At 52.1% G+C, this 9,153-nt stretch overlaps 1 pseudogene; it reads right to left on the reverse strand.

Moving 5' to 3' along the window:
- Window positions 1-569: 569 nt before the first annotated feature.
- LOC100343148 (GTP-binding nuclear protein Ran-like) lies at window positions 570-1,594 on the reverse strand (annotated as a pseudogene).
- Window positions 1,595-9,153: the final 7,559 nt, after the last annotated feature.

Below are 9,153 nucleotides of genomic sequence, written 5' to 3' on the forward strand. Positions count from 1 at the left end.
GTGTCCCCATGCCATATCGGGTGCCTGGACTTGATGTGGATTCCAGCTCTGCTGCAGATTCCAGCTTCCTGCTAATGTGCCCCCGGGAGACAGCGGATGATGGCTCCAGTGCTTGGGCCCCCGCCACCCACGTGGAAGACCTGCATCGCATTCTGGGCCATTGGCTTTGGCCTGGTCCAGCCCTGGCTATTGCAGGCATTTGGGAATGGAATCTCTGTCTGTCTGTCTGTCTCTCTCTCTCCCCCTTTCAAATAATTAGAATTTTAAGGTTGGTAAATAACAATATTCCTTTCTTTTTATTCAATTATTTTTTAAAAAACATATTTGAAATGCGGCTTTATTCTGACTCTAGGTAACAAAGAATGGGCATGACAGTAACAAGCAAGATTTCACCCCTGAATATTGTGATGTGACTGTTAGCAGTCTTATATTTGAAACTTGAGAAGAAAACATTTTCAAAACAGCTAAATCCACAGGTTCACAAAAACGAAGGTGTTTTTTAACTGCCACATTCCCTGCGAAGCTCCTTCGTCTCCTTCAGCCTCCCGCAGAGGAAGCACATGGTCTGCTTAGCCAGATGATGAGAGTGGCACACAGGCTGCACTGCTGACATCACAGGACAGTGGTCTGACGCCAGGCCCCGCTGCCACTGACTCCTCATCCAGGTCATCGTCCTCATCCAGACTGCTGTCTGCACAACCTCTATGGCATGCTCATACTGCACTCCGGTGCAGGTCCACGGCCAACTCTGATGGGGCAGGAGCAGGCATGGCAACAAGGCCCGGGCTGGGGTCTCCCATAAGCTTTCTAGCAAGCCCGAGGGAAGACTTGTCAAAGTAGCAATTACTTTTGGCAGAAATGTCATAGTACTTGGGGCCAGCGCTGTGGCATAGTGGGTAAAGCTGCCGCTTGCAGTGCCGCATGCCATATGGGTGCCGGTTCAAGTCCTGGCTGCTCCACTTCTGATCCGCTGTGGCCTGGGAAAGCAGCAGAAGATGGTCCATGTCCTTGGGTCCCTGCACCTGCATGGGAGACCTGTGAAAAGCCCCTGGCTCCTGGCTTCAGATCAGCCCAGCTCTGGCTGTTGCAGCAAATGGGGGAGTGAACCAACAGATGGAAGACCTCTCTCTCTCTCTCTCTCTGCCTCTCCTCTCTCTGATTTTCAAATATATTTATTTATTTATTAATAAATATTTTTTCTTAAAAAAAGGAAGAAATATCATTGTACTGAAGATTCTTCTTTTGGTAGAAGACAGTGGATTTTGCCTTTGCTTTCCTGTCCTTAATATCCACTTCACTGCCCGACAGCACAATGAGGACTGTTTTCACACGCGCGCACCAGGTGTCTATGCCTGTTAGGCACGTTCGTGTAGGTAATGCTGGATGTCACATCCAATATCACGATGACACACTGGGCTTGAATGTAGTAGCCATCCTGCAGGCCACCACACTTCTCCTGGCTGGCTGTGTCCCAGACATTGAACTTGACGGGCCCCTGGCTGATGTGGAAGATGAGTGGGGACACCTTGATGCCCAGCGTGGCTCCATACTTCTCCAACTCTCCGGTCAGGTGGACTCCTGACCAGCGAGTCATCGATGACCAGAGGCAATTGCAGTTGCGCTTGGGGCTCTCTCTGCAGAGCCATTGCAGCATTGTCTCCCGGAAGCAGCTCAGCGCCAGTCTGACCGAGCCTGGGAAGTTCCTTTCAATTCTTTCTCATCTGAAAGACATAATATGATAGCTCATGGTTTCATTTGCATTTCTTGAACAACTATTGGGAGTTTATGTGTTATCAGATATGTACTGGGCATTTGCTTTTCTGTAGTGAGAGACATTCATGGACTTTGTTAACTCTATTTTATTTTATTTATTTTTTTAAAGATTTTATTTATTTATTTGAAAGGCAGAGTTACAGAGAGGATGAGAGAGAGAGAGAGAGAGAATCTTTCATCCACTGGTTCACTCCCCAAATGGTTGCAACCGCCAGAGCTGTGCTGATCTGAAGCCAGGAGCCAGGAGCTTCTTCGAGGTCTCCCACGCAGGTGCAGGGACCCAAAAATTTGGGCCATCTTCTGCTTTCCCAGGCCATAGCAGAGAGCTGGATTGAAAGTGGAGCAGCCAGGACTGGAACTGGCGCCCTTATGGGATGCTGGCACTGCAGGCAGCGGCTTTACCTGCAACGCCACAGCGCTGGCCCCAATACCTGTCATATTTTCATTGATCCTATACAATTATTTTTAATCCATGCCCACTCCATACATTATTCCTGCCAAGAGGAACAGAGTCACCCACTGGCCAATGTGAGTGTTAGCATGGGGGCAGTCTTCAGAAGTTCATCATCACTGCTTAAGACTCGGTGCCTACAAACAGACTTTTTGTCCCTTGATCCATAAAACCCTATGGGAGGCTGGGGGTGAGGAGTGACACAGGGCCCAGAGTGGGAAAGGCACTACTCCAAGCCACACAGCCCCAAGCTGTGCCCCACCCCCTCCTCCCACCTGCTAGGCTGCGCCCTCCCCATGTGCCGGGTGGTCTCCCTGCCAGGTTTGAGGGGATTATCCCGAATCAATATTTGCAATAGCTGTTTTTTTTTTTTCTAACTGGAGTTAAGTTTATAAGCTTTTTTTATTTAACCACCAAACACCAGAAATAAAAATGTGGAAGGCAGCCAGTTTGGCTGGGAGCCAATGCACTTCCTCGCGGCCGCGGAGCGCGCCCTTCGTCCCAGTTGTTTTCCCTCTAGTTGCTGACATTTCCTCTCAAAAGCTGAGCCGCTCCCCTAACTTCTCAAATTCTTCATAGGCATAAGTCAGCCCCCCAATATCTCGAGCAGAGCCAGTCCTCCTGGTGCAGCCCCTCCCCCCAGCCCAGGCCCCTGACACCTGAGCTCGGGCTGGGGCCTGTGGCCAAGGCTCCGTGCTGGGGCCCAGGCCACGTGATCCAGGCTCCAGCTCCAAGTCATTTCCTGGGGGAGTTTTAATTGCAGGCTCTGCAAATGCGAAAGGAGGCCCTGGTGGGTGGGGAGAGGGCAGCCGGAGCTGCTGCAGGCGGGTTCCAGGGAGGAAGCTGGGGAGAGGTTTTGTTCATACTAATCCCTAGCTAAGGGCTGGAATAAGACTGAGGCCATGCACAGTTAATCACCTCACACACAGGCATCCAGCCCCCAGCCCCCAGCGGGACGAAGCTGGCTCCTGGGCACCAGGGAGTTGGATGATCTTGGTGCTCACTGTGGTGCAGGGCTACTGCCCAGCGGGAAAGGGAATGGCAGACATGGAACAAAGAATTCCTCGTGACAAATCCAACAGCTACAAGTGTGAAAACTGCTTGGTCAAGCGTACAAGAACCTTGGCCCAGCGTACAAGGTTCTTTCTTTGGGAGCAGTCGGAGGAGGCGTGAGACAGCCCCAGGAATGTGCAACCCCTTTCTTCCACTTCCCACACTTAGGGGTGGGACGCCTTGCAGAAACCGCCCCATGTGGGTCTGACATGAGCGCGAGGAGGGACTGGGAGAGGCCGGGTGACACTGGAGCGCTCTCTCCTCCCTGTTGCGCTGGCGAGCTTGGGCCCTACACTCTCCTGACCTCCCAGCAGCACTTTGGGGCTGGTCTGAGACGCCCGCAGCACATCCCAGGTTGGCCATGAAAGTCACTCTGAGTCAGCTCTCAGCGACCCGCCCATCAGGGGCTCCTCCCCTCGGCTCCGGCTCCCGGGGCTTCCGTGCTCAGACGCATGTTCCAGATGGCCTGGGCTGGCAAGGGTTTGAGACGTGTCTCAGCATCTTGTGATGTGTTCCTGAAGCTCTGGGCCTGCTGGGGGGTGAGTCACTGGCTCTGATCTGAAGTCTGGTGACTATCGGCCCCTCTTCCCGGTCTATAAACCAAAGCTCATCATCTGAGTGGCTCTGCTCTCGGTGGGGCACCATCAGTTGTCCCTGTCCTCCAGGCATTCCCAAACCCACACCCCCACCCCGATTCCCCTACACTGACTTTCCCCCCAGAATTCCTCTGTGAAAGGCAGGCACTGGAAGCACCATCCGAGCCGCTGGGTTCTTCTTTGCAGCTCTCTTCCTCTCCTAACTTCTGTTATACCTGGGCTGAGGCTGATAACAGCCGGGAACCCTGCCAAATCTCCACTAGTGCTGCTACATCCACGAGGGTGGGTCCGTCCAGCGACGTGCGGTAGGCAGTGTGTTGGTGAGATCAGGAAATGGGAGTAGAGGGAGTGTTTGCCTTGCGGTGGTGGTGAGCGTGGATGCTACGCTCAGATGGCCTGGATACAAATTCTGGCACTGGCGCTTCCTGGCTGATAGTCTCAGGCCAGTTTTCAGTTCCTCAGTTTCCTCATCTATAAACTATGAGTAGGCACCCAACTCAGCACTGCTGCCAGGATAAAACACAAAGCAGCCAGCCCTGTGGTGTAGTGGCCAGAGCCTCTACCTATGGTGCTGGCATCCCATATGGGGGCCGGATCATGTCCTGGCTGCTCCTCTTCATTCAGCTCTCTGCTATGGCCTGGGAAAGCAGTGGAAGATGGTTCAAGTGCTTGGGCCCCTGCACCCATGTGGGAGACCCTTAAGAAACTCCTGGCCATTTGTGGCCATTTGGGGAGTGAACTGGCAGAAGGAAGACATTTCTCTCTGTCTCTCCCTCTCTCTGTAACTCTGCCTATAAAATAAATAAATGGGCCAGCGCTGCGGCTCAATAGGCTAATCCTCCACCTACGGCGCCAGCACACCAGGTTCTAGTCCCGGTTGGGGCGCCGGATTCTGTCCTGGTTGCCCCTCTTCCAGGCCAGCTCTCTGCTGTGGCCAGGGAGTGCAGTGGAGGATGGCCCAGGTCCTTGGGCCCTGCACCCCATGGGAGACCAGGAGAAGCACCTGGCTCCTGGCTTCGGATCAGCACGGTGTGCCGGCCACAGCGGCCATTGGGGAATGAACCAACGGTAAAGGAAGACCTTTCTCTCTGTCTCTCTCTCTCTCTCACTGTCCACTCTGCCTGTCAAAAATAAATAAATATATAAATGAAAATCTTCAAAAAAACCCAACATGCACATATCTTGAAAAGGTCGCTAAGGTGTGTCACAGTACTGCTTGCTGTTAGTGATGATGATCCAGACCCCTGCGGGTGTTCTTTTTTCCAGCTTTTGCAGCTTCAGGCTGGTAATAATTATTTTTGTATATGGCTTCCCCTTTCTGCCTTTTCTACATTAATACTCCAAAATAGTTGCTCTGGCACCTTTCATTTCTGCCCGCCCAGATCAATCGCAACTGGCTGGAGGAACTCCTTGTCTCCAGCATCTCTGGGCTCTGGTTCCCTGAGGTTTGGTGAGGGTTGGGAGGACAAATCCTTGCAAGACGTGGACCCTTCTCTCCTGCCCAGGCCTGAGGGTTTCCTCGTCTATGCCTGACTCCCAGGCAGAGCCCATCTGAAACATCTGCCTACCTATCCTTGGATCCCTTACTCATTTATTCCACAACCACTACTGAGCACCATCAGGTGCAATGGAAAACACTAGGTCTAGAGAAGTGTTCTGTTCCTGGGCTCAAGGAGCTCAAAGGCACAGCCAGTGGCAGTCCTGGTGCGGTAAGAACTCTTAGGATGGTGGCCGCGGGCAGCTTTGGATGCACAGGAAAGTACCTGGCCTGGTGCTGGGTGTGAGGGCCTGGTGAATTCGGGGCTGGGCTCTGGAAGGTTAGGATTGGGCCAGAGGGAATGAGAGGAAGACATTCCAGGCTAAGAAAGCAGAGGAAAGAGAGTAGACTGAGAGTGAGGTGTGGGGTCCCCGCCCCCTCACCCAGGAAGGGAGGGGAGCCCAGTGCGGGCATGGGGTTGGGTGCTGCTGTCCTGATTTTCCACTGGTGATCGGGCTCTGTCACATGTACCCTTTGGTTTCTCTTTCCCTAATAGTCCATCTCGAATAATGCCTCCCAAATGGAGTTAATTTTAAGAGTGTTTACAGTACCTATAAGAAATGTGGAAGGGCAGGCACCACGGCTCACTAGGCTAATCCTCTGCCTTGCGGATGTTCTAGTCCCGGTCGGGGCACCGGATTCTGTCCTGGTTGCCCCTCTTCCAGGCCAGCTCTCTGCTGTGGCCAGGGAGTGCAGTGGAGGATGGCCCAAGTACTTGGGCCCTGCACCCCATGGGAGACCAGGAGAAGCACCTGGCTCCTGCCATCGGATCAGCGCGGTGCGCCGACCGCAGCGCACAGGCTGCGGCGCCCATTGGAGGGTGAACCAACAGCAAAGGAAGACCTTTCTCTCTGTCTCTCTCTCTCACTGTCCACTCTGCCTGTCAAAAAAAAAAAAGTGGAAGATTCATTATATGATCCAGGTATCATAAAATGTTTTTAGACTTCAGGTTAAACACCATAGACTGAATACATATGTTTATCCCAGATGTTTGTAAAAATATCAATGGGGCAGGCATTTGGCCTCGCAGTTCAGACACCACTGGAGCTGGCTGCATCTCACGCCAGAGTGCCTAGATGCAAGTCCTGCTCCAGCTCGCAGTCCAGCTTCCTGCCAATGCGGATGCTGGGAGGCAGCAGGTGCCCAAGGTTCTTGTCACCTATGTAGGACCTGAATTGAGTTCCTGGCTTGCGGCTTAAACTTGACCCAGTCCTAGCTGCTGCAGGCATTTTGGGAGTGAACCAATGAATGGGAGACTCTCTCTCTCTCTCTCCCTATTGAATAAATAAAATAAATAAATATATTTTTAGGAAACCCATAGAAGAAATGGCCGGTATTGCAGTGGATAGGCATACACTGACAAAGCCAAAACACATAGAGGACACAATAGTAGCGGAGGCTGCCACCAGACTCCCGGGACAGAAAAGTCAGAAGAGGAAGCTGGAGAGCAGGCGGTGTCCTACACTGGGCTCCCTGTGGTAGAGACCCAGAGGTGCAGATCTGATGCCAGCATAGGCAGTGTATTGGGCAGAGCTCTTGGGAATCCCTGCCATGGTGGAGAGGAAGAACAGGAGAGCCGCAGAGCTGCAATGCAGTCCCAGCCGTTTCAGCCGACCTCCCTGGGAGCTCTTCAGAGTGGTCCCAAATGAGACAAGGGGCTCGGGCCCTGAGATGGGCTTGGGTGAGGCAGTTCGCTTCATCTACGATCAATTCCCGGGGTGAGGGGCAGTTGTAAGCCTCCCTCAGCCAATCTTCCCAGCCGCTGGAAAATCAGAGCCCCGATCTAAAAGGGGCCACCTGTGTAATGCCTCCGACACCTGCTCTACGGAGATAGAAAAGAGGAGAGAGCCCATCACTCCGCTCAACACTGGAAAGGCTCAGGAATTGGGGGTGCAAGCATCTCTGAGGATAGGGGAGGCATGGGGCTGCAGGCAGGGACATTGCCTGAGTGCTCCCAGCCAGGGCGGGAGACTGACGCTTAGCTGTGGGGCAAACACTAACCAGAGAGTCTCCAGGCCCGGGGAGGCCTGACGTGGCAAAGGCATGTGTGGGAAGCGTCTGAAAATGGAAGAGGTGGGAGTATTTGCCAAAGCTGGAGGCAGTCCACATCTCAGCCCCTTCCCCTCTCACTCAGCCCGCAGAACGCCGGGCTGCCGAAGCCTGGGCACAAGACAGGAGAATTCTTCTCCAAGAAGACTGGGATTTCAGAGTTGTAGAATAAGAAAAGCCAGTGGGCACCTTATCACTCTCACGAGGATTGGCCGTCAGTAAGCCTCACCTGTGGTCACACAGCTTTTCATCAGCTCTGAATACCACTCTCAAATACAATGAGTCACCAGGAATATTCATATATTTAGGGAAAAACTGGTGATAAAAACAGGTAGAGGGGCTGGCGCTGTGGCATTGAGGGTAAAGCTACCACCTGCAGGGCTGGCATCCCATATAAGTGCCAGTTGGAGACCTGGCTGCTCCACTTCCGATCCAGCTCTCTGCTATGGCCTGGGAAAGCAGAAGAAGATGGCCCAAGTCCATAGGCCCCTGTACCTGCGTGGGAGACCTGGAAGAAGCTCCTGGCTCCTGGCTTCAGTTCAGCCCAGCTCCAGCTGTTACGGCCATTTGGGGAGTGAACCAGTGGTGGAAAGACCCATCTCTCTCTTTGTCTCTCTCTCTCTCTCTGTCTCTCAAATAAATAAATAAATAAATCCTAAAAAGAAAAAGTAGATGCTACAAAACACACCTCCCAAACTAGATGAACAACAACCATAAATAACCTTCTATTTCCTTAAAGACTTATCAGACAATATTGCATTATTGAAAGAAGAACAGGGTCTTGTAAAAAGGAATCATAATAGCATAAGAAAGTTAAAAGTTAGACAACAATTTCTCATTCATTTAAGTTCAATTAGTGGAAAAAGACAGTGGGATGGGGTAGGTCTGCACCTCAAAGATATTCAGGATCCGAGTGACAAATACTGTGCCATCACTCAGGATCCCCCGGCACGTTTATCAGGAGAAGAATCTCCCTAGCGGAGCTCCGTGGAGCAGAGCTACAGGTGACAAGCCCTGCTTCTGCTCGCATTCCACCCGAGGAGCCTACACAGAGTAGCTGTGCGCCCAAGGAGGTGCAGGTGCTGTAGCTGATTAAGCCACTGCCTGTAATGCCGGCATCCCATACAGGCGCTGGTTTGAGTCTTGGCTGCTCCATTTCTGACTCAGCTCTCTGCTAACGCTCTGAGAAAGCAGCGGAGTGTGGCCCAAGTCCTTGGGCTCCTTCACCCATGTAGGAGACCCGGATGGAGTTCCAGATTCCTGGCTTCGGCCTGGGCTCGGTCACTTGGGGAGTGAACCAGCAGATGGAATCTCTCTCTTACCTTAGCTCTCTGTAATTCTGCCTTTCAAATAAATTAAATGAATAAATATTAAAAGAAGAAGTATCTGTTTTGATGAACATACATTTTAACATCTATCATACAAGGGTTGGAAGGTCAAGTCCAGGAAATCCTAGAGCAGCTCTAGAAGTCAACTGGTCAGGCTGAAGCAGGAAGAAGCAGTGCCCCAGGGGAGAATGCCTCTAGGAAAAACAAGGAAACTGAAAGAATATCAGATGTTTAACTGGAAAAGAATACTGGGGAGTGGGCCTTTTGTCTAGTGATTAAGTGCCTTGTACTACGGTACTACGGTATAGTGAGTTAAGCATCCACCTGCAGTGCTGGCTTCCCATTTGGACACTGGTTCATGTCCCA

This window comes from Oryctolagus cuniculus, chromosome 7 (assembly GCF_964237555.1).
Source record: "Oryctolagus cuniculus chromosome 7, mOryCun1.1, whole genome shotgun sequence".
Taxonomy (NCBI): Eukaryota; Metazoa; Chordata; class Mammalia; order Lagomorpha; family Leporidae; genus Oryctolagus; species Oryctolagus cuniculus.